The following is a 26,649-nucleotide window of genomic DNA, read 5'->3' on the forward strand; positions in this document are numbered from 1 at the left end:
TAGAATTTCTTCTATCCAATGTTTAGAAGGAATCTTTAACACTACCTTGATCAACCCACAATACTTTGCACCATGTCCATCATTGTCCAATTTCTCTTCTCCGCAATTCCATCTCACTATGGCGTATGATGAACAATGCTTTGCTTTAGAAAACTATGTTACTCCCCTCCCCTATTAGATCTATTGCCATGATTTAATTTGCTTCCCCAATTACTTTTTTCTACTTCACCTTTATAGATTTTGAGCATGTTGAATGCACATAAATTATGTTCTATTAAGTATAAATAGCTAAATACTGTGTAGTGAGAGTGTAGTGTAGCAGTGAGCTCTAGATCAGGCTGTTAGTGTATTGATGCTCTTGTTGTAGACGATGGCACTATGGCATTCAACTATGGCGACCAAAACTTTTCTTTTGACCAACTGAAAATCTGGTCTTGCTTCTCCTAGATGTAGCTTTTCAAACTTCAAGTTCTACGCCTCCTCAACTTGTTGATGTGCTCCTCCATTCCATAAACCTTATCATCTAAGTTGGTCAGGTGATCATTGAAAGTTTCCTCTATATTACACTACTTGTCAGGTGAATGAGCATGCGACTCTCTAGCAACTTCTCTTGTAGTGGAGGTGGTGGTTCTTCTCGAACTGCAGATCTCCTTGGTGGAATCCTTCTTATTGAGGATAACCCTACTGCCACATCATCAGATGCTGTCATGTCATCAGATAGATCTCCATCTACAAATGTAATTCTATTTAGATTAAGATAGAACTCAACTAACTAGATAGATCCTATCAGATAGAGTTCAAACCTAAGATAAACTCTATCTAATAAAGTTCAATGTTATCTGATTCTCTCTAACTAAGTGTTGCACTCAAATTGAACTTCTTCATCTATAAATACACAGGGTTCAAATGGTTCTGCATCCATCGAACCATTCTCAATCTATTTAGTTTTCTATCCTTTATTTATTCTTTAATTTGGTATCAGATCCATCTTCTCATAGCTTCATTCAATAGTTCGACAGGAGGAGAGATCAACAACCTAGGGTCATTGACACCAACATCTACAACTAGTACGCCAGGATCAATTCAAAATGTCTCACTATCTCCCCATCAAGTTGAACTGCGACAACTACCTCCTATGGCGTGCGCAACTTCTTCCCATTCTCCATACTCACAAACTCATGGGTATAGTGGAAGGAAAAACCCCTGCTCCTCCTGAAGAAATCAATGATCCTGAGGATCTATCAAGAAAGATTATCAACCAATCATTCGACCATTCGCGTAGAATCCCTATCCCACTTGTAGTAGTATGACATCTTGAATGGAAATCCTTGTGGGAAAATGAGTTATGTTTGAAGATGCATTTGGTTCATTCACTATGGATGGAGATCTAAAAGTAAGGTAGTTCTACAAGACCTTAATTGGCCTAGTCTACACCTGGTTTGCCAACCTAGTACTAAACAACATCTAATGCTAGGAAGAGTTGATGGAGAAGTTCCTCACCAAATGGTTCATCATGGAAAGGCATATGTTGATAGTGGACCTGAGGAATATCAAGCATGTTGGCCTTATGTGTTTTGACGATAACACTCGTGAAAGTACTGACGGTTTGAAAAGTAGGTGTACAATTGTAGAAAAACAATTTTCAATTGAGCTCAAAATAGTTGAACAAGTAGCCATTAATCTAAGGCAAGAAAGTGCAGCTGATTCATATAATGAATTGATAACCCTCCAACAGAGAAGAGAAAGAAGACATCAAGCTCCAAGCTCTTAATTTATTTTTACCCTTCTAGGAATTGGTGTAACCAATTATAAGAATACACTATATGGGCTTTACTTAGACCTATCCCAGTTACCAATCCTATGAGACCAATGGTTAAACATGGAAAAGGTTCTTAGGCTCTTTCCCACATTCAAAGTTGGGCTAAATTGTGAAAATTCTGCATTTGAGAGCGTAAGGAGTCAATAGTTCTATGAGATGACCGGTGAAGTTTTTTTAAGGTTGGTTGCTGGTAGTAGTTTACTACCAAGAAGTTATAATTGTTAGACAGTTTATGTATGCCCTTAGCTTCAATCTGATTTGATGTACTTGTTATTTAGTGGAAATAAATAAAGTGCATGTTTGATTCATGTTGTTTGGTTTAATTCTGTGTAAAACCCTAAAACTGGACATTTATAGAGATTCATGTTAGTTTTAAATGTTCACAGCCGTTGGATAAGTCTGGGGATATTTATCCTGCCAAGACTAATGCTGGTGTGCCACCAAGTGTTGGGATGGCCTGTCTCAGCCATCAGGGTAAGACCCGAAGCACATGCAGTATGGGATTACTTGAATCCTTGAACCGGACCAGATTTCCAGTCTTGCCCTAGACCTTGGAGATAAATGGGCAAAACTGGAAAGTTACACCTGACCCCTAGACTCGATTATGGCACTTCACTAGGTGCTGGATCAGGCCGCCTTTGATATGCCAATCAGTGAGATCCTTAGCGGGGATCAAAACCTGGGTATGTTGGGGCAGTTTGAGAATTCATCTGAGTGGGTGGTCATAGTGACAGAATCAGCCACTTTGTCGGACAAAGGGTAATGATCGGGAATGCACTCTCTCTGATGGAAACCAAACTGCCGGCAGTTGATTTCAATCGTTGGAATTTTGTTTTGCAAAATTAATATATTTATATATATGTACGGTTTCAAAATGTTTGCAAATGGTTTTAATTCCCGGGATCCATGTGAGAAGGGAGTGCGGCACTGTTCCTTGCAGCTGAGGGAGAGGTCCTCTCTTGTCGGGCAGTGCTTGATCATTAAGGGCTGAGAGGTTAAGTGTAAGACCATTTAGGATAATACCTGATGGGCTAATCTTGCACCTGCCCACAGTCCCTGGGTTTTTATAAGATGGCTTGGCCCAGGGACCACTTAATGTAAGTGTTGGGCCCATAGGGTCCATATGATGGACTCAAGGGGTTCATTGAGTTTTTCAGTGAATTCGGCTGGGCCTTGTATTAAAGGCTGGGCCAAACCCATGTGGCTGGTGTGTAGATCAATGCTTGGGTCCCACGCCATACAAAGAAGCCCAACTGGGCAGCAGATTGGAAACTAATTAAACACTGAATACTTAATGGGCCAAAAGCCCATTTCGAACTGGGCAAATATGATCACCCAAAGATGGGGCGAATCTGAGATTAATGTTAGTGAAAAGGATGGGGCTTTTAACCTTATCCACTCTGGGAGACCAAATTCAAATCAGATTTGAATCTGGTAACCTCCTGATAAGATCAGGAGTAAACTAACTTTATCTGCAAATAGGATTAAGATGATCCTCTATCCAAATACTGATTTGGATTGGGATAACTCCTGATTAGGAGGTTTCTTAATCAAGAAGAAAAGAGGAGAAACCCTAAGAAAATACATCAGATTTCGAACCACCTTTTTGGATACACAAGGGATACCTTCTGCGAATTTTGAGATCAGATCTCATACTCTCCAGAAAAGGAGAAAAAGCAGTTCAGCTTTTTCGGTTTTGGTTCTCTCCTCCTGCCGCCGCCATCTGTCATTGCAAGATTGGATCTTTGTAGAAAAGAAAGTCAAGAAATCTGTTCTTGACATCAGTCTTGCAAGAAAGACTGAAAAGGTTACAGTGTTTAGTTCTTCCAGAGGATTCTTGTGAAGGATCCAGTGTGTAGGACGCACCCTACTGGTTCTGTTCCATCCACAGCTGTGTCATCTTCAGTAGGAACAGATCTTGGAGCATTCTTTGGGTGTGAACACCAACTTTGGGAGATACTGCTTCTCCGGATCAGGTATATTCCTCCCATTTACTTTTTGGTACAAATCTGGTTTGATTATGGTTCAAGTAGGATCCTTGAATATTGTATTCTAAATTTAGGGAATATGATTCCCAGTTGGGAGAAGGTAGGAAATTTTTTTTTTGAAATTCGCCCACCCATTCCGCAACCTTTATGGCGTCCATTGGATGGATCCTACCATTCTTTCAATAGTTGACTACCCTTATTAGACTACTATTGGAACCATCTAGTAGTCGACTACATATGATAGCAGTGTCTAGGTAGGCTCAGTAGTCAACTACTAAAGCCTAGTAGTCGACTAGCACATGAAGAAAAGTTTTCACATGATTTTGTTTTGACTGTTTTAGCTTTAACATCTCTTTCCTAATTGGGAAATGTTTAAAACATGTTAGAAATCATCTTTACAACTTTCTAACAAAGGACTGAACAACCTCCGATGGTCAAATATTAGCTGTATTGTTTTGGGTATAAAAATCTATGAGAAAGAGAAAGAGAAAGAAAGAGAGGGCAAACATGTAAGAATTAGAGGGTTTTGTTTATCCAAACCTCTACAAAAATTTTGTGTGCGTTATATTCTTCATGTTCTTTGTTTCTATTTCACAAACTTATGATTTGGTTACTCAGTTCTAAGCAACACTACCTCTCCACAACATTATATTCAAATTCAAAAGTTATAAAAGGAGTTCAATCAACATAGAAAAAGAAAAAAGCCCAATTCAACCCCCTCTTGGGTTAAGCTAATTAGGAAATAAATGGTATTAGAGCAAGTTCTCCAGTGATTAGCTTAATATCTAGGAGACAAAGTACAATATCAGCCCAAGTTTCAACCCTTAATCTAGAAGGGAGATTTACATGGAGGGTGAATCATTCAAGCAAGTGGCAACAAGGAAACAAGGGGGGAAAAGAACTCAGAGAATCTTGCATTGATAGTGCAAGGTCTTCGTCAATTAAAGAAAATAAAAGTCAAGATGTGTACATAGAAAGGAAGATTAGTTAGCTACAATGAGATTGGTTAAATCTTTTCTTTATTTGCTTGCTAGTTATGCTTTAAATGGTTAGATAGCAATTACCATCTCTAGTAATGATATGATGTATTGTTAACATTTAGGCTGCGTTTGGAAACAATGCAAATGAAGTGTAAATCCTGGTTCAGGGTAAATTTGTACTCTGGTTCACTTTTGTCTGTGTTTGGCAACATTATATTTATGTATTGTGACAAATGACAGAAAATACATTTTCCAATGGATATTTACATTGATAATAAGATGTAAAAGTACATCAATAAGAAAGAAGTAAATTTGCATTTGAGTGGGCTTTTGATAAAAGAAGGCATGTGTTTTATTGGAATTTGTGTTTGCATCCATTACAGCTAAAAGTCTGTTTGGTAAGAAGGTGAATTTGTTAGTGCAAAACTAACCCAACTTTGCAATTTATATGGACCGTTTTACACTCTACATATTTGCATTCACAGTTATTTGCATCATTTCCAAACACTACCTTAATTCTAGATGCATTTATCATGCTTTATTTGAGTTCTGACACCAAATTCAAATTGTGCTAGACTCAAATGTGGATCATAGAAAATAGTTGTATTCTTTGAAATGTTTTGGATAAAGCAAAAGCAAAGTTTTCTTGAGAGCTCGACTTCTTCTTGGTCTTAGGAATGTGAAATTTTGGCAAAAGTTATATAATTAGGAAATCTAAGAGCTTCCCTTTCAAACATGAGAATCTATTTTAAGTCACATCTTGCCTAGGACCATGAATCTATAAGGCTCTGTTTGATTTGTGGGAAGATTTGGGTTGGATGGGAAAAGATGGGATGGGATGGGATGGGAAGGTGTAAAAATTTAACTTTACATTGTTTGGTTTTACATATGGGAAAATAGTAGGAAAACTACCGCCACAATCTAGTTCTTCGTCGGATCGCCGCTGCTGAGAAAGAAAATAAGGCGAGGAAATTGGGAGAGGAGAAAGCAGATCGGGAGAGTAGATCAAGATAGGAGTGCTGAGAAAGTAGATCGCCGCTGCCGAGAATTGCAAAGGCGACTAGAGAAAGAAAGAAATGAAACGGTGAGGAAGACAGGAAGAATAAGAAGAAGAAGAAGGTGAGGGAGATGAGAGAAGAGGAAGATGGAGGGAAAGATAGAGAGACAGAGAATAGATTGGGAGAGGAGATCGTCGTTCCTCTACCACCCCTATTCGAAGAGAGGAGATTTGTTTTACTGATTTTTGTCGTTCCTCTGCCCCTCGCATTGGTTCTCTTGCCACCGCTGCCTCCTTTGTTCGAATGGGGAAGGCAATGAACAATGTTTGGTTCGATGGTAACAGGGGAGCAAAAACGAAAAACGAAGGAGAAGAAGAGAGAAAGAGAGGAAGAGAGAGAGAGAGAGAGAGAGAGAGAGAGAGTGGAGAGACAAGGGGAAGGGACCATTGGTGGTTCATTGCTGCTCTCGAGTTTTTCCACCGGGATGTTGCACTATTTTGGTGTGATCCCCGAATCCACGATTTTAAGATTCCACATCCCATTTTTTTCTCATCCCATCCCTCTATTTCCCTCAAAACAAATGAGAGGAAAAGGAATATTTTTGGAATATTCTCTTTTTCTCATCCCCATCCCACAAACCAAATGGAGCCCAAGTGTTGGATGCTTCACATGAACTCTATTGATATTGATATTTACACGAACATTGAACTAAATTATTTATGAGCATATGGCTAGTAAATTTTATGTAAATTGATCATTTGTTTCATGTTTTGGATAAGTGAATTGAAAATGAGAATGTTGAGCTCCTTCTTTGAGTAATAAGATCAATCCCCTTTGATGAAATGTGAATCTTTAATCATGGTTCCTAGAAAGTTTAAAATTTCAAAAGCCTAGCTTAGGCAAAAGGCTAGTTTGTACTACATGCAAGTTTGAAATTTCAAATTCCTTATAGGAATTAATCCTACTTAAATTGGTTGCAAGTAGGGATTTTAATACCTCAAATCCTAGAGAACTTTTACCCTAGGTTTAGAAGTATGATTAAATTCTTGCTTGACTTAGTTTGCTATAAAGATTGAATCCCTAACATGTCTTAGGATTGTGGGCTAGAATAGGTAACATCATAGGTCAGAAAACCTAAGTAGAGTTTTAGGAAAACGGATTCAATCTTAAAGAAAATAGCTTTGAAGTGTGTAAGAAATAACATTGCTCATTAAAGTGAAAGAAATTGATTAGTATTCCTCATGAGCATGTGAGAACCTTGGAAGATTAAGCGTGTTCAACCTTGAGATGGATATTGTGATAATTTAGCTGAAGTGTGAAACCATTTTAATTTGAAATGAATCAAATTGGGTGTCATGTTTGTCGTCGCTGGTTCTCTAACAGTGGTTTTTCAAATTTTTCCCCCAGGGTCGCACGGTTTTGGTGCGATCACAAATCTAAGATTTTGGGATCTGACATCCCATATTTTTCTCATCCCATTCTTCTATTTCCCTCAAAACAAATGAGAGAAAAGGGGAATATTTCGTTCCCATCCCACAAACCAAACGGAGCCTAAGAAAAAAACTAAAAGATTCTTGATGTGAAAATATAATGAAAAAGGAAAACCTCAGCCTCTCGGAGCTAAGATAATAAAGTGGGAAGCATGCCAAATTGCCATTTTACGACGGTGGGTGTGTAACTCAGTTATTTTTATATTATATAAAAAACCTTTTATTTATTTATTTGCATATACTAGCAATTCTCAAAAGAATAAATAAAGAGAAAAAGGAAATAAGCATACCCACATTAGTTGGTGAGGATCATCCAACTTGGTGATGTCCTACATGCATGATTATCTTTGACGTTGTATTGGTTTCACTTGACATTTCGTTTCTCATATTTCAATGGAACCAAACATAGCATGATATGGAAGAGTTTTGATGCAAGCCAAATCAAGAGGAATAAGGTCCCAACCAACTGGGTCAATTGGTAAGGTCTTTGGCTGGTCGTAGCAGAGACTTGTGATGAAATCTTAAATCATACCCTTCACCAGGGTTGGGGGGTTATTAGGGCTGCGCAAGGTGGGTTGCCCAATTTGATTAGTAATTTCAACTACGTCAAGCTCGGGTTAGGGTTCAGGTGGCCCATTTAAAATTTTAACAAATTTCCAATCCAACCCAACCTAAATTGCAGCTATGGAGGTTATGGGTTTGGGATGGGCTATCCCTGTTGTATATTCCCATGGAACCCAAAGGAAAGTTATTTTCATTTTAGTCCTTTATATGCTCCTTTTTGTTTGTAGAGAAAGTATGAGATGCAAATTGGGTTTTACCTTTGCTTTGGTTTTAGGGATGACAATCTTCCCTGTCTCCAATGGGATCAGGGGTGGAGATTGCCTTGGTGGGGGCGGGGAGTGAAGTTCCCTCATCACCGTGGCCCCGATATTGAATATTATTTACATTAAATATTATATATTATATCAAAATATATTTAAACTATTTATTTATATTCTAAAATTTTCCTCTATTTTATGTAGATCTATTATCTGAAAAACTTTTAATTAAAAAATTTGGAAATTCGGCTTCCACCAAGAACATCTAATTCAAGATGGAGCCATGGAAACAAATCATATGCTTCAATTCAGTTGTTTTATCCCTAGTGATCAGGGTTTGGAGAAGGACATGTGAAGTAAAATAAAATCCATAGCAAAGGAAAAACTCCAAGAAAAAAAAAATGATCCGGAGGTCCTACTACTCCCGCTGCATTTGTACTAGTGCAACTGAAATTGCACTACAAACAATAAGGTACCTTTTTCATAAATTGGAATACGCCAAGGAAATTGAAGCCAAATGGGGTAGGGCCACAAATGGGATTGGATCCATAGCACATTCAGATTTCTACTCGGATCATTTGGATATTGAATATCATTAATAATTTAAACTGAAAAGAAGAATATTAAATTTAACTTGAATATAAATAAATGACTTTGATATTGTATACTATATATGAAAAATGACTTGAAAATAATTTGATGAATATTTTTAAACTTACAACATTTTGTAGGCATAAACACATGTCCATGTTGAATTTATTTTTCCTTTTTCTATTTATTAGATGAAAATGATGATTGAATTCAGATATCCATTAGATGAAAATAATGGATACCTAGTTTCTCAAGAAAAAGCCTACAGGAATCATGGTTTTGAAAACGAAACGGGACAGGAAATGAAACCATTTTGACCACCAGTTCTTGAGTCAAACTGTCCGACCGTCTGATCCAAACCTAAATCATCAGACAGAAACCAGACTCAGACCGTCCGGTTCCCAGGTCAAGCGGTCCGACCGTCCGGTCTGATCCGGTTTTCAAAACAATGGCAGTATTCACCAAGGCCACACAGTACTACTGACGTCTTCATCAGGACTGGGATGGCTTGAAATCTTTCAAAGAGAGGAAACCGCCTCTCCCTTACATCTATCTATTCCAAGGGTATAGATGAAAATAATCTCTATGATGCAACTAAGCTTAAAAAAACATGCAACAAAGGGGTGGGGTGAGGCTGATGCCACATGGCTAATATAATGCACATCACCTATATACGTTATATTATTTCTTTATAAACCATGGGACATTGGAGTTTCTATGGCTCCTTAACATCTCTCTCTCTCGCTCATTGTTCTTGGTACAATGAGAGGAAAACATTCTTAATTTTATTCATCACCCAAGAATTCAACAGTCATCCATTGCAGATCTTCAAGTTCAACCTCTGAGAACCTCCCTAAGGTGAATGGAAAAGTTGGTATCTTCATCCCATGGCAAGAAATTGCCTCTTCTCCTCAACATATCTTTTCTCTTTCTCATCACTTTCTACATCTCAATCTCAACCCGTTTCTCTCTCTCCAGTTCTGATCACTTACTGAGGAATTTAAAAAGACCCAGCCTCATCTCCACCTGTCCAGAAATCCTAGATGAACCCAACGGCAATGGCTGCAATCGCCTTCATCAGTACCACACTTACAAAGAAAAGTGCGAATACTTGAGATCAGAGAAGGGATGCCAGCCCAAAGGCTACATAAACTATCTCCAGATCTTCTATTGCATCTGTGGCCGATACCCTCTTCTGGGTTGCACCATTCTCATCCTCTGGCTCGTAGTTCTGTTCTATTTACTGGGCAACACAGCTGCCAATTACTTCTGTTATTCCCTGGAGAGACTATCAAAAACCTTGGAGCTTTCCCCTACTATAGCTGGTGTAACTCTGCTTTCATTAGGAAATGGTGCACCAGATGTCTTCGCCAGCATCGTCTCTTTCATGGGAGCTGGGTCTGGTCAGGTTGGGCTCAACAGTGTTTTGGGTGGAGCCTTCTTCATATCTAGCACAGTGGTCGGAATCATAAGCATATTGGTCAGCCCATATCAGGTAGCCATTGATAGGTCTAGCTTCATAAGAGATGTTGTCTTCTACCTTGTATCTCTTTCTTCTCTACTTGTGATTGTGAGCATTGGAAGGATCGGTTTTCTGGGTGCAATGGCTTTTGTTTCTCTCTACTTTGTGTATGTGTTGATCGTCTGCACAGCACATTTCTGCAGAAAGAAAGACAGAGAGGTGAACTTCTTTACAAAATCTCCTTCATTACCAGCCTCCAGCAGCTTGGACGCACCTCTACTGAGTTACATTGATGATGACAAGTCTGTTCCTATTGAGAGAGGTCTTGATGAAGAAAGTAATAATCATCAGAATTATCCAATAGGCTGGAGGTGTTCTGTCCTTGATTCATCAACAAGGTACTTCATTAGTAGGCTTCTGTTCATTCTAGAGCTTCCACTTTACTTACCAAGGAGGTTGACCATCCCTGTTGTTAGTGAGGAGAATTGGTCTAAGCCCTTTGCAGTTATTTCAGTTACATTGGCGCCAGTTCTCTTTGCTTCCCTTTGGAACTCTCAAGGGGGAAATATAGGTACCAGAACAGGAGTAGTGATCTATATAATTGGTTGTTTGGCAGGGATTATCTTGGGGATTATTGCATTTTTGACTACTGAGAGCTCCAACCCACCAAAGAAATGCTTACTCCCTTGGCTTACAGGAGGGTTTATGATGAGCATCACCTGGACTTATATCACAGCTCAGGAATTGGTTTCATTGCTGCTCTCACTTGGTCTTGTATTTGGAATAAGCCCATCTGTTCTAGCACTGACTGTGCTTGCTTGGGGTAACTCACTTGGGGACTTGATCTCCAATGTTGCAATGGCAGTGAATAGTGTGCCAGATGGGACCCAGGTCGCCATCTCGGGCTGTTATGCGGGGCCCATCTTCAATACATTAATGGGCTTGGGCCTGTCACTTGCTTTTTCTTCATGGTCTGTCTATCCATCTTCTATTGTCATCCCCAAGGACTCCTTTCTCTACGAGACCCTTGGGTTTTTAATGGCTGGCTTGGTTTGGGCGCTTGTGATTCTTCCCAGGAAAGAAATGAGGCTTGATAAAGTTTTGGGTGTTGGGCTCTTGGCTATATACTTGTGCTTCCTAACTCTCAGGCTGGCCAAGGCTCTTGGGCTACTCCAACTTAGTGGTTCATCTTTCTCCTTCAAACCCTAATGTGGTTTTCATATTATATCGATTCAGTTTTTTTTTTAATCTTTTGTTGTTACTATTGGACATTTATTTTCACTATGGTTCAATTTCAAGGTAAGAGATGCCCAGTGTAAACCTATGGCCAAAGAATGTTGATTATACATGGTTTCATGCTAATTAGAGAGTTGATTTTGCTGTTTAAGCTTGTCTCTTCTTTTGATAGACAATTTAACTAACAAAACTACTATTTGATAGCTATTTATAACTAGTTTTTGCTTCCACCAGTTATAGAACATTATCTTATAACTCCATATACCAAAGCATTTTATTGGGTGAATCAAGAGAATTACATTGCCAATATATTTCATTTTTTACTTATCATGACTTTTTTTTTTTGGTAAATAATGGTTTTCTTGTATTTATAACTACTGCTGTAAGATTTTAATCAGTGACCAGTGACCTTTTTGGGTCCCGGTCAAATAATGGTTTTCTTGTTTTTTTTTTTTGGTAAAACTAGGAGCAGCCAAACAAGAGGGGGCTGGGTAGCTTGGCCTCAAATATCATTCAAACATATATATAATAGAGCACTAGGAAGAGTAAGAATACTAAGAGGAAGAGCACTAAAGGGAAAAGAAAGATTGATGTGTCATCCAATTCATAGCTTGATTTGTTTCCTTGAATGAATGAGAATAAGAAACACCACAATCCAGCCTTCTAGCTAGCTTCGAGTTGTCTTCAGGAAGGTTTAAAGTATCGATACGTATCGGGCCATATCGATTAATACATATCATTCCGGGACCTCTCTGATACACCCCTACAGTGGATGTATCGAGGGTCTGATTGGTTCAGGGGATGCAGAAGCCCTAAACCGGCCCCCTGAATCGGTTTCGAAAAAAAAATAGAATAAAATAAAAAAGGGTATCGATTCACCTGATACGCCCCTACCGGTGTATCAGGCGTATCGATATACAACCATGACTCAATGAGCGCATTTATGTTCACTCCGAGTTTTACAGCTAGCATTGGCTATAACAAAAATAATGTGGAGGAAAATAGAAATTTATCGTAATTCAAATTTAATCACAAATCCAATATAATTTAAGTCAAATAAAAAAGGCCATTTACTAACACACCCCCTATAATTTTATAGATTTACAGAACCTACCTATACCTTGTGTTTTACTAAAATACTCCCTATAGTTTACAATTGATTTACTTAATTGACCTTCCATTAGGTTGGAGTGGAAAATGATATATTTGACCTTAGGATCTGTTTGGAACAACAATATAATCTACAGAAAATATAAATGCTGGAAATGTCACTCTTGCCCCTAGTAAAACATGGGCAACAATTCTTTTCGATCAATTTTATTCTCTGGCTATTTGAAGAAGACATGACGTTGCAAATTAACTAATAGCTTGATATGCACTCTTCTCTCTTCTTCAGTCTACAGAAATCAAACATTGTGTGTTATATCTGAAAATCAAACAATTAATGGTTCATTTTAAAAGCTCAATATGATGTACTAGAGGTAATTTCAGAATAAAATAACATAAGCCCATGCCCTTGAACATTTTTCACTCAGTATAGATGGTCAAGTTACCGTTTTCAGACAATAATATAAAAAAATATGGATAGTAAATTGATCGCAAACTATAAGGAGAGTTTTAGTAAAACGTAAATTAAAAGGTAGGTTTTAGTAAATATGTGAAACTATAGGGGATGTTTTAGTAAAGGACCCTAAAAAAACTAAACCAGATTAGACACCAGGTCAGGTCTTAATCAAATTCAGTTTCTTAAGATAATTAAGAAAAGAAAAAAACAATCTTCTCAGTTGGGCTATGTTTCATTTGTTAGAACAATAAGAGATAAACATAAAGTTGTACTACTGAAAGTTCTCTATTTCTCTATTTTGGTTTTTATCAAACCAATCACAGCCTTCCTAAATAAAATAACATAAAATTGCCCTTTTCTAAGGAATCAGGACTAATTTAATACAAACATCCAAATGAAGCTTCTCATTGAAGTGTGCATAGGCATGAATGAATCATCTTGGGCTTTACACTTAGGAAATGCGGTCCCACACGGTTAGCTTTAGCTTGTGAACGTAAGCTATACACTGGACTCTGGACAAAGACAAACCAGCCTATAACATATAATGACTAAAGAGGGTTGTCGCCTCTCCTTAGAACCGTAGCGACCTCAGCTACCTTGGAAGGGACGATGGAATTGGATTTTTGCAGAGAGTCACGTTCAAAAACATGGCCCATCAAAGTACATGCATGAAAATAAAAGGAATTGATCTCAATGGCACTGCTTGTATCATAACAGAATTGGAACTGGGATATATAGGATTTGGCAGTCCAATTTAGCAATATGCTTTTGAAAACCGGACCGGACCGGACAGTCAGCCCGGTTAACTCAGGAACTGGTCATGAGTTTGGGTCCGATTTTTGGACCCCAAAACCATCCAATCAGACTTTGAAACAGATGGTTGGACTGTTTGACCTAAAAACCGATGGTTAAAGTGGTTCTGTTTTTGTTCTTTTTACCACTCTTGAGATTGAATTTGGACATTACTGGGTTAGACCTTTAATTCATTCCTGATTTTGCACAGGGGTAAATTGTTGAAACCTCTGCTGAAGTTTGGTAATTGCAATCACCTCCCTTGAACTTTCTGACAGAGCTGCAAGTAAATCCCCTCTCGTAGAATTCTTTAAAAAGAGGCATAAAAATGTCCAAAATACTCATACAGTTAATATTGGGTAATTGAGACTGGTTTCTACAGAAAAAACCAATACAAATTTTATGAACAACAATAGAAAGGAGAAAGTTTAAAGTTGCAGCTTTGCCTTTGAGTGATTGATATGATGGAAAATTTTGAAAAATAAACAATTTCAGAAAAGAGGTTGAAAGGATTTGATATAGGATTCATATGAAAAGAAAATTTGGAAAATAATCATTTTGATCAAAAGTAATTGCATGGGTATTTTGAACATTTTCATGCCTCTTTTTAGGATATTCTAACAAATTAAAGGGGGTTTACTTATAGATATGTCAGAAAGTTCAGGGGCGGTGATTGCAATTACCAAACTGGAGAAAAGGTTTCAGCAATTTACCCTAAAAATTAAGAAAATAAATTGGATATATACAAGCCAAGTTATAACCTGTGAGTTGACTCTACTCAGGAGTCATGAAGAAATAATGAATAAATCATAGGGAAATTGTCTAAAACTCACCATGAGTTTTCAACATTTCTCTTAAACTTACCACGACTTTTCAAAATGTTTAAAACTCACCATGTCAGTAAGTTTTTATTTTCCAAAACTCACCTTCCATTAGTGCACCATTAATGCTTCTTAACAGAGGTGTCCATGTCAGCAAAAGTAATAATTTTTATGACCAAATTACCCTTGAATGGTGAGTTAGAGGAAAATTGGTCTTTTTCAGTTTTCAATTTTCATGTTTTTTTTTTTTTGCATTTTAGTGCTTTGTTATAATTTCCAATATTTTTTATAATTTCTATTTTTTTATAATTTTCTATTTTATACAATCTATAAGTTTTCCTGTATTTTTTGTTGTTTATTTGCAATTTATGTTTTTATCTATAATTTTTGGTGTTATTTCTACAATTCTTATTTTCTGATTTTGTTATTCAATTTCTATAGTTTCTATAATTTGAAAATATTTTTTTATTTTATTTTCAATTTTTATAATTTTTATTTTTTTTTGTAATTTATATGTTTTTGTGTATTTTATATTTGAAAATATTTTTGAGCTTTTTCCTTTTTTCATGTCTAAAGAATAAAATGGTAATATATTAACACCCATTAATTATTTATGTATATATTTTATATTTTTCTATGAAGGTTAAAATGGTAATATATTTACACCCCCTTAGTCTGTTTAATGTCAAGTTAGTGACATGATGAGTTTTAGACATTTTGAAAAGTTGTGGTGAGTTTAAGATGAATGCTGAAAACTCAGTGAGTTTTAGACATTTTGAAAAGTTGTGGTGAGTTTAAGAGAAATGCTGAAAACTCATAGTGAGTTTTAGACAATTTCCCTAAATCATATAAAATGGCCCTTAGTTTGGAGAATGATAACTTCTAAGCAACTCAAAACCCTAAAATGAAAAAAGAAATATTGAGGAAATATTCCCCTCAAAAAGAAATTGAAAGCTTATAGGTTAAATATCTTTCTCAAAAGTTTTAATATCAACGTTAAAAAATAAAAAAAAAAAAGAAATTAAAACATTATTAGTGCTATACAAACATTCACTCTTTTTCTGTTTACTCCTAGTCTTCACAATTGCCAAAACTCCAGGCTGGAGGGTGAAACTTTCATTTCCATTTGAAGACTTTAAAAAGCCTAAATCAGGTTTCTTTATCCAATTAGACTTCCTCTTCTAAGAGTGGTAAAAGAGTAATTTTCGTCTGATTGTCCTTGATATCTAAGCTAACAATCATAAATTTGGAAATTACAATCAAAGGCTATAATTTGTACTTTTGCCACGATTTAATCCCTTAGTAATAAATGATTAAATAGTGTATAATTTGCACTTGTAAGATTTTCTAGAATGATATAAAACTCAAATATTGGTCAAAATCAATTGTAATTCTGCACATGGCCACATCTTACCACCCTTATAACTTTTCAATTGTAATTCTGCACATGGCCAAAATCAATTGTAATTCTGCACATGGCCATACTGATATGTCTGTAAGACTATATCGGTATTATTTTTATGTTTTTTTTTTTATTTTTTATAAAACTGGTTCAGAGGTGACGGTTTAAGGCCGATCTGCCCTCTGCACCCCTGTAAGGGCATACCGGGAAGACTCCAATATAATACGTATTGACCAATACGGGCCAATATGAAACAAAATTTTAATCCTTAAGTGTGAGTTCATATATTAACTTTCCAAACACCACCTAAGTCACGTAATCATAGGTGTGTATTTTTGAAAGACTTGTACCATAATGTGTATTAATAGCGTAGGAAGCACACTAATATGCTGATCCCCATTTATTTCCATGTCATTTTACATTCACTACCTTCAGGAGCTAACCCTTCATGCATCTCCTAGAAATTGTTTCAATTTGAGTTTTCCCTTGGGTATACATCGGGAATCTCCACCTTTCTTGCCAGTGTCTTCAAAAGTAGCTTAGTCCATACTGTAAAAAATTGGCACCATTTATGGGAATTAAACACCAAAGCTTGATGACCATGCCTTGGAAGACTTGCACCCACACTAATAGATTGTTGAATCTATGTGTTTTGATAATAACAAACACATTGAGAGTACTAATGGTATGCTAATTATGCAATAGCTTAAGGCTATGTTTGGGAGTGCTTAAAATAAGTGTTTATTTGAAATAATTGCTTATTTGGATTGGAACCACACCATTAAGAAATTATTGGTGTTTGGGAAATAAACCAGAAATAAGTGTTTATTTTAAAAATAAGCACTTATTTTTGAAGCCCAAATTTCCAGCATTCTATTGATAGTTGGGACCAGGTTGAGAGAGAATTACTCACTTGCTTCTACTATACAAATCGAATGGTTGGACTTCCAGAACTTTCTACTACAAGGCAAAGAAATGACGAGTCCGTCACCGACTACATCGAGCGGTGGAGAAACCTCGCCCTTTAGTGCAAGGAACAAATCAGTCAATCCTCTACCATAGACATATGCGTCCAAAGTGATGCACTAGGGGCTACTCTATAGCCTCAAAGGGAACATGCCTATCAATTTCGAAGAATTAGCTACTTGAGCTCATGACTTTGAGCTCCACATAACCAAACATGGGAATCCCTAACTAAATGATTCTTGTAAAAAGAAGGAAGGTAAGAAGGAAGTCAATGACACTAAGACCTCATCCTCTTCCAAAGGAAAGGAAATCATGAATATTACCACTACACCAGTTAAGATCTCCGACAAGAAGAAGATAGAGATTAAAGTGAAATCTTTTGCAAACCAAGACCGAGAGAAGTTTAGGCCTACTCTAAAGGAACAAGAAGAGAAAGAGTATCAAGTTGATTAAGCTTCCACCGTCCAAACAACCTGAAGAGCAAGGACATGTGAGTGACTTCAAGTATTTCCAGTACCATTGGATGATAAGTCATCCAAATGAAAAGTGTTTTGTCCTTAAGGACAAAATACTTCGTCTTGTAGAACAATGATAGATTGAGTAAGACCTTGGTGACAATTTTGCTGCAACTAACGTCACCATGGTGACTTTTGGGTCTCCTAACCCAATGCTATTGTAACCCTCCACGGGTTCTTCCTCTGCTCAAGCTACAGTGAGCATCCCGACTTCAAGGAACTCTACACCTATAAAAGGGAAGTTAACACCACAACACCAACCTAGTGGATTTTCCTCAAATTATGGAGACTGAGGGCAAGGTAGTTGGACCCCCAACGATGTCTTTTCCTATATCGTCCCTCCCACAGGGGGCAATTCCTGTCCAATTTATTGTTGATCAAGAGGTGACCACGGTCTATGCCTATCTTGACATACCAAGGTTCGGGAATCCCAATATCCCAACTCTCTATGAGCTGATGACTAATGAGATGACTATTAGGAAGAGTTGTCCATTTTAGAAGATGAGATAGAATATGGGTGGTCCACCTTCACTAGCAAGAAACCCAAGGAGAAGGTACAACACCAACTTGAAAGAAATCATTTTGAATGGGGGCAAGACTATCTCCATGTACTTTAATGACTTTGAAACATCTCCTTAAGACGAGGTTGGATGGATTGTCATCTTCCGATGTAAGAACAAGACTCTTCATCCCATGGTCCCAGCATCAACCAGATCAAAGTGAACTAATAGGTAGCGAGTATACAATGCCTCCAAGAAGAAGAATATGCCAAAGAAGAAAGTACATCAAGTACATAGTAACGGTTAACGAAGATGAGACATCACCATCAATTGAAGAATCTTCATCGGATGAGAACGAAGACATGACAAGGCTTTTTCAAGAGCACCCCATGTGTGATGAAGAAGTAACAGAGCAGATGAAGGAAGTGTCATCCCACTTAAGTCACATTCAAGCACTTCAACTACCACAGAAGGTTCATGTTGCAATGGCGAGGACCCTGATTCTCTCCAACAAGTACTAAAGCAAAGTACCAAAAAAGGACAACTACGAGGATTGTATGGCAACAATTACCTCCATAGATGAGGATCTACAACTTGGGCCACGTCCACATAACAGATCCTTGTATATTTCTATATATGTTCATGAATAGAAGATGTCATGCATCCTCATTAATTGCAGATCTACCATCAACATCATGCCAATCTTTATAATGAAACAGCTTGGGATTGATAATGAATGATGAGTTGTTAAAGAGCATGTTGACAATCCAAGTCTTTAATCAAAAGGGACAGTGTGTTGTGGGCATGGTGCGCCTCAAGATACGAATAGGGGACTTGACATCTTCATCCCTTTTGCATGTCAGCGATACCAAGACATCCTACCAACTACTTTTGGGATGTTCTTGGTTGCATGAGACAAGGGTGGTTCCTTCAACATGGTGTCAATGCTTAAAATACTATCATAACGGAATATAGAGGAAAGTGGTCATCAAGCTAGAACCTTTTAACAAAGCCGAAGAACATTTTGTCGATTCCAAGTTCTACACTAACAAGGTCATATCAAAAGCTCTTCTGCTCTTTGTACTAAAGTCTTCCATAATGAAGGTCTAACAGGGAAAAGAGGAAACAATGCACAAAGAAGAAAATTCATTTTCAAGAGGTGACAAGAGGTCCTAACAAAACCAGCACGCATCTGCTACTTTGCCAACAACTCCACCTCTTGCATCCTCTCCTAATAGTCAGTCAGTCCTTGTGCTTCGTTACACACCAAAGTCAAGGAGACGGGAAGGGCAACTGCCTTTTGAGATAATATATACATCAAGCACTGCACCAATATCAATGAATGACATTCATGTCCTCGAGAAGGATCTTGTCCTTCCAATCTCTACGGCATCTAAATCGTGGGTCTCTAAACCACCACCAATGGTATTTGTCAGGGCTTCATCAACCAATAAAGTAGGCAACAAGAAGAAGGGTGGTTTGACCCCAACACTGAACAACTCCTCAAGAAGGTAGGGTATGGAGAAGGTGAAAATCGTCAGTTAGGGGACATTGAGCTAGTCCTTGCTAGTATACAAGGCTACAGCCTAACAAAGACCCAAATAACTTTACAAAGTTGAGGCTCCCACATCCCTCAGTAAAATGTTAGCTTAAGATACTATCAAAATCCACCAACTCGAATTTCACAGAGGAAGGCGTCATCTAGCCACATCACCATAGAGGTGATTGACAAGAAGAAAAATAAGCATAGAAAATGAAGTTTAGTCTTCAACTGACTAGGAGAACCGAGAGAAAGGCAGTCAGTGTTTGACAGGCTCAGAGGATAAGATGCTACTCCAACAACATCTGCTCAAAAACAAAGGACTTCAGTACTCTCCCACATTGGGCCTAAGGGTGCCAATATGAATAGAAATGGCCAGTAACAAAGCCAAAGCCTACAATGCACCTTGCTACAAAGGAAAAGGTAGAACCTCAGAGTGTTATTCCTTCTTGGATGAAAAAGGTGGAAAACTTGGAAGTTTCCTCTAATGAGGCCTTGATAGTTAGATAATAGACTATTGTCATCATGTCTCCATCATCTTCCCAATCAAAGTTCAACTATTTACCAGAACAAGGCATGAAAAAGAAAAGTGAAGGGATAACTGAGGATGATGGCATTGTCTCGATTAATCACATCACCATTAAGGACAAGGCTGAGGATCTGTCAAATTCTTCTTCAAATGAAGAACTTGAGCCTACTTTACCTACCTTTGAAGAGGGAGGCTAAGCAACAGTTGATGATTTGAAGGAGCTGAACCTTAGCACTAATGAAGAACCTAGACCAGTCCACGTCAGTGCACACCTAAGTCTAGAAGAGGATGCCAAATATTTCAAACTACTTCAAGATCACAAAGACATCTTTGCTTGGACATACAAGGAAATTCCTAGGTTAGACCCAAAGGTTGTTGTCCACCACCCCTCTATTAGGCATGGGGTACGATCAGTCAAGCAAACACAACATCTATTCAGGCCCGAGTTGATTCTGCAAATTGAAGTAGAAGTCAACATGTTCATTTAAGCTAATTTCATCCGAGAGATAAAGTACCCAACTTGGATTGCAAACATTGTCCCTATAAGGAAGAAAAATAGACAATCAGGTCTGTATTGACCTCCAAGAACTAAATCAAACATTCCCAAAGGACGACTTTCCCTTGCCTATTACTGAGCTCAATGCGGTTGCGACTACAAGACATGAGGCATTATCCTTAATAGACAGTTCATCTGGATACAATCAAATCCAGATGAAATGGATCTTAATGACATGCTACACAAGAATGTTGGCACAACATACCAACGCGCAATGAAACGGATCTTCGATGACATGCTACAAAAGAAAGTCGAGTGCTACGTCAATGATTTGGTTGTCAAGTCTAAGAAAAGTGAAGATCACCTCGATGACTTGCATAGCATCTTCAATAGGCTAAGAAGATATCAACTAAAGATGAACCCTCTCAAGTGTGCATTTGGAGTCACCTCGGGAAAGTTCCTTAGGTTCCTTGTTCACCATCGAGGGATTGAAACTGATCAGTCAAAGATTGACACTATTCAAAACATTCCAGAACCACGAAACCTACAAGAGTTGAAGAGTCTTCAAGGACGACTAGCTTACATTTGGTTGTTCATCTCCAACCTTGCAGAATGTTGTCAACCATTAAATAAGTTGATGAAGAAGGATATCCCATTTGAGTGGGATGAAGCCTACAAAAATGCCTTAGAGATCATAAAGTAATACCTCCTCAAACCCCTAGTATTTGTCGCACCAATTCCCAGGAAGCCACGCATCCTGTACATCACAACACAAGATCAGTCATTGGGAGCTTTGTTGACACAAGTCAATGAAGAAGGGAAAGAGAATGCACTTTACTACCTTAATCGAACACTAACAGAAGCTAAGTTGAACTATTCACCCATAGAGAAGACTTATCTTCCTCTCATCTTTTCTACTAAGAAGCTACAATATTACATGTTGGCACATGAAAGGACAAGCACTAGTAGAATTTGACCTGTACTATCAGAGAGACTACCAACATGGATAATGTTCTTCAATGGAGCAACATGCAAAAATAGTGCAGGTGTTGGCATTGTATTTATCTCGCCACAAAGAGAAGTCCTCCCCTACTCATTTGTGTTAACTGAGCCTTAATCTAATAATATGGAAGAGTATCAATATCTAATCATCATCTTAGAAATGGCTCTTAACCTAGAAATTCACCACATCACAGTTTATAGGGATTCAAAATTGGTAATCAACTAGCTAAATACAAAGTATGAAATGCACAAAGACGACCTGGTTCCTCCTCACTACCATTATGCAATCAAATTACTGAAGGAGTTCGAGCATGCTACCATTGAGCATGTACCCAGAAGTGAAAACAAGAAAACGGAAGCCTTTGCCAGCTTATCAATAATCTTAACATTCACGTGTGATGAAGCAATAATAATACTCGTTTGTGCAAAATGGGTTCTACTCCCTAAGTTGCCTCAAGAAGAGATAGAACAGGAAAGTAACCTTGTTTCTATATTTTCCGTTGAAGTTAAGGACTGGAGACAATCTTTCATTGACTACTTACAGCATAAGAAGTTGCTTGAAGATCCCAAGTGCCCCGTTTACTGTACTATAATGACAACCTATACATGTACTCCTTCAATGATGTCTATAAGAGGTGTACCCACGGAGATGAAATCCAAGGCATGCTCAACCAAGCACACTCTAGAGTTTGTGGTGTCCAGTAGTCAAGACATAAGCTCCACAATTGTCTTAAGTGAATGTGCTTCTATTGGCCAATAATGGTGCAGGACTCAATGGAATATGCCAAAAGATGTCAAGCATGTCAATTTCATGGGGATTTTATGCCAACATGGGGACTTGATGTGGTTGGTCCTTTACCTAAGTCTTTTCACCAATACCTCTTCATCATAGTAGTAACAAATTACTTTTCCAGATGGGCAAAAGTAGTTCCTCTTTGAGAAGTAAATAAAGAAGATGTTGTCAAATTCCTCCAGACTCACATGCCCTTCTAGTTGCTTTAGAAAAAGAATTTGCAAATATTCGACAAGTGTGATGTTGCCTTTTTTCATGATTGACTTACTAAGGTTATTGATCGTCTATATAAAGCTTTTCAATATTCATTGTATGCCTTATTACAGAATTATGGTGCTCTGTTTCGTTGCTTATAAACTGCACCATGATATTTTGTTTTGCTCCCATCTATCTGAACTTTGGTTAAGCCAACTATTGCATAGGAGTAGATCGAATTAGAAATGGATACACTATAAAGAACTTGAGAGTTGTTCCCATCGATAGTTTTATGCAACAGTTGCATAGGATGTTGTGATAGATGAATACCTGGACTAAAAATTATATAATTAGAAATGGGTAAACTATAAAGAACTTGGGAGTGGTTCTAATGAGTAACAAGATAAGTAGGAATCAGCTAACGTAAGATAACGAAGACCATAACTAGCCTAGATTTTTCATGTAGTTTTGTATTCTTTGGCAATAGGAGTATTTAGGTAAAGTTTACATGTTTGTGGGATTTGACCTTAGGTTTTCATTTGATTAATCATAGTTCTATTTCACTCAAAGTTTCTGAATCATTGGTTTAGTAGTTTAGGAGTTGTTGAGGTTTCCTATGATAGTGGTAGTTTTGTAATATTTTAGTTCTAATAGGACTAGCCACTCCCATAGTTTCTTTATGTGTGTGTTTTAAGAGCAAAAGCGATATGAGTTAATGGAACTCATTTGAGTTCTTTCTTCTTGTGCTAAGGGTAAGTTAATCCTTATGCAGCAAAGTAAATAACTAAATGTTATAATGAGAACTACGTCATAAATGATTTTCTGAAAGATAAATAAATAAAATGATTCGTGAATTTTGTGAATGAACTAGGGGGTTTTAAGTGCCCTAATGATATGCTTAAGTGCACCCATATCAAACCAAAAGCACCATATTAAACTGCAAAACAAGGATCAGAGTGACTGGGGTGGATGACCCGATGAGGTCGCTCCGATGCTTAAGTCAGTAATCTTGTTGTGGTTGTGAGTTAAAGTTTGAATGCTAGAGATCTTGAATGTAAGTAATCGCGCGTACCAGGGCCCTGGAGGGGTTGATGCCCTTATATAGCTGAGTTGTCGTGGGTCTCACGAAACGGTTCTGGGATCTTCGACCTGAGTAGATGAGATCCGTTTCCATTTTAGTCAGGGAGTAACGTATCAGTCAATGAAGTCTATCATTACCGCCCGATCCGGGCGGGGAGAGGATAAGGCCTGCCATTATGCGGCGTGCTAGGAAGTTCAGAGTCCATTGAGAAGCTTCTAGAGTCGATTACGTGTCACTTTGGTTCCTAGGCCCCAAACTGGCTTAGGTGCCGAGATACCTCCACACCAAGGTGACTCTATGCCGAGGTGGCCAAACACCCGAGCTCTGAAAACTGCTAACTAGGTTCCTCTTCCTGAGTTGTCATCCTACGGGCAAATCGCATCCACATGACCTTTACTCACTAGGTTGTGCCAAATTACCCCTCATCACCATCATTTTGTGTTTAGAATTTAACCAGTATCAAATGATTGTTTTTGTTCTCTACCTCTATTTCTTATTTTGGAACTTAATATCAAGGAAATCTTGTATGACTTTTCTCCTTCGGATGATTTATTTTTTATTTTCTCTTCTATCAACTCTAAATACTTGACAGATCTTGCCAGACTAAAGTAAGGGATGCTTAGAATATTGTAGTATTTTAAAATTTTCTTTATTAATAAAGTTTTCATGTTTCCAATAAAAAATTCAAGAATCTTAATTTCAATTTTGTTGATGTTAATGAAGTATGTTAACTAGTTTGCTATTTGGACATGCCTTTGCCAATAAATTTAGCTATAATTACTTTGTTTGATTAATGAGCTAATCAAACCCACATTTGTTGTAGTGGTTCAGGTTTATTGTAGGTTACAAACTTATAAAGTTGAATTGAAGTAGAAGGCATCTAGTTGAAGCTTAAAGGAAGCAGTTGTACCAAGTTAAGCTTTGATGGTTAGTTCTCTCCGAAAGTGGAAGCAAACATGGTCCCAACATTTCATTATAATTCTTTTTCAACTGACCAACACATGATTTTAGTACTTTAATGAAAATTTGTTTTTCAAAACACACTACTTTAGCATGGTCTTTCTAGTCAAACGACTACTTTCATAACTTGTTTTCAGCACCACCTCCCAAAATATATCGCCACCTAGTTGCAAAATTACATTTCACTATTGTTTCTCAAAACATGTTTTCAAATACAGGTATTCTTTAACATCACAATGAACATATGACTCCAAAATCATTCAAAGATTTTAAAATGAGTTTTAAGCAAATGTCTACCCATTAATTGCATATATTGCAGCTTGCTAACATGTTTTTTTGCAGTATTACACAGAAGTCTTGAGCAACAAACCCTAATTGCCAATATAGCTTACAAAGCGCTAGCAGCCCTAAGTAACTATCTTACAAAACCTTGGTAACCCCAAGTGGATACCTTACAAAGCGCTAGCAACTCTAGGTAACTATCTTACAAAAGCCCTGGCAACCCCAAAGCATTACTTATTAAGCCCTGGGTATCCAGCCCCAAGCATTGCACATTACTTATGAAGCCCTAGGTAATCAACCCAGACATTGCGCATTACTTATGAAGCCCTGAATAACTAGTCCCAAGCACCGGTAATTCACTTTATCTTTGTCTATATCACAAATAGATACAAATAAAACATATCACAAAGTTTACTATAATCAAACAGTTGCAAAAGAACTCGATACTAGTGAGCTCCGACACCGTCCATCTCACGACAAGTCTAGTGGAGAAAACACTTTCAAATGATTGTTAATCTTGACCAAACTATGTGACTACATATCCTGCACACTATTCAAATGAAACTATATATATGCATCATGATTCACAATATTATCATTATGAGATATCAATATGCTATAACAAAGCAATTGCAACAAATGCTCAAATCACAACACATAAATGATATTATGTTCCTTCCAAAGTTCTGCACACTAAATGGGGGGCTTCTTATTACACCACTTTTATACCATATTTTCCCCCTACTGAATACATCACTCACCAAAATGCAGAGTCTTAATATTTTAAAACTATTTTCGAACCTTTTCTAATTTTGGAAACCCAACAACAACTCTACCAACAGCACATCAATCACATTAACCTTGCAACATATGCTTATTGACAGAACACTTCTATCAATAAACAAGGGGGCTAACCACTAAGAGCAAAAATTGCAAGATCACTAGACACATTCATTAAGCACCAAGAGAAAGAAGTCACAGAAAATCATTAAGCACTAAAAGTAGAAAATCGTAGAATCACCAGATCCATTCTTCGTAGCTCAAAGCACACTTAAAAGAAAGATCACTAATGCTTTTGATAGAATACTTCTATCAATAAGCAGGGGGCCAATGTAAGTAAATGTAGTTTACCATCACACTGATTACAATGAGAATATTGATAGCACAGAGGTAATCATGATACGAGCTGCAATGAACATTACATTTGATGTTAAAACCGCCGAATGCATGATCGCAGGGCTTTGTGATCATTCCCAATATAGGATCTTGGACAAGCATAAAAAATGCTGAATTTAGAAACATACCCACGTGAGTATTTTAAAGGATATGGAAACCCCAATCCCAAAAGATCCTCATCGAACATGTGAAAAAACTTCAATAGACCCTTCAACAAATCATGAACACCTTCTTGAAAAAGGGAGAACACTTCCTCGACATCTCCTTTTAACCCTAGTCATGCAACTATAAAAGGGGGATGACCCTCTTAGATAGGAAATAACTCTTCTCCCACATGAAAGATCCCTCTTGGCAGCCCGGCCTAACCCTAGGGTTTCCTTGCTATGATCCCTCTCTCTCCCTTTTCTCCTCTCTGGCCCACTGTTCTTTCCAAACCTTCAAAGACGTGACCAACCGATTGGAATCCATGGTGCTTACAATCCCAAAAGAGTGAAGGGTCATGGAGACTTTGTCAAACCCTACTAACCCAGTCATATGTCCATCCAAGTTGATGATGATTCTTATAGTGATACTTGGAACTCATATACAAGGCAACCATGATGTCTCAAGTCTAAGGAACACTTATATAACAAAAAATCGTAGAAGCAATC

The 26,649-nt window shown here is 37.6% G+C and overlaps 2 pseudogenes across 4 annotated transcripts in view; one reads left to right on the forward strand and one right to left on the reverse strand.

Annotated features, from left to right (window-relative positions):
• Window positions 1–9,427: 9,427 nt before the first annotated feature.
• Window positions 9,428–26,649, reverse strand: part of LOC104604164 (cation/calcium exchanger 1 pseudogene) — a 36,779-nt pseudogene continuing 19,557 nt past the window's right edge. Inside the window, exons 3-4 of one of the 3 annotated variants that reach the window (XR_016082581.1) lie at window positions 21,217–21,267; window positions 9,428–12,782 (exon numbers count right to left, since the gene is read on the reverse strand). The product of XR_016082581.1 is annotated as a cation/calcium exchanger 1 pseudogene, transcript variant X3 (transcript). Of the gene's footprint in view, window positions 12,783–21,093; window positions 21,268–26,649 lie in introns of all 3 variants that reach the window. The other 2 variants (XR_016082580.1, XR_016082583.1) reach the window with 2 other exon arrangements.
• LOC104604163 (cation/calcium exchanger 1 pseudogene) lies at window positions 9,550–11,531 on the forward strand (annotated as a pseudogene). Its single transcript, XR_016082578.1, has one exon. The product of XR_016082578.1 is annotated as a cation/calcium exchanger 1 pseudogene (transcript).

The sequence above is a fragment of the Nelumbo nucifera genome, chromosome 2 (genome assembly GCF_055504915.1).
Source record: "Nelumbo nucifera cultivar China Antique chromosome 2, China Antique-T2T, whole genome shotgun sequence".
NCBI classification, from domain to species: Eukaryota; Viridiplantae; Streptophyta; class Magnoliopsida; order Proteales; family Nelumbonaceae; genus Nelumbo; species Nelumbo nucifera.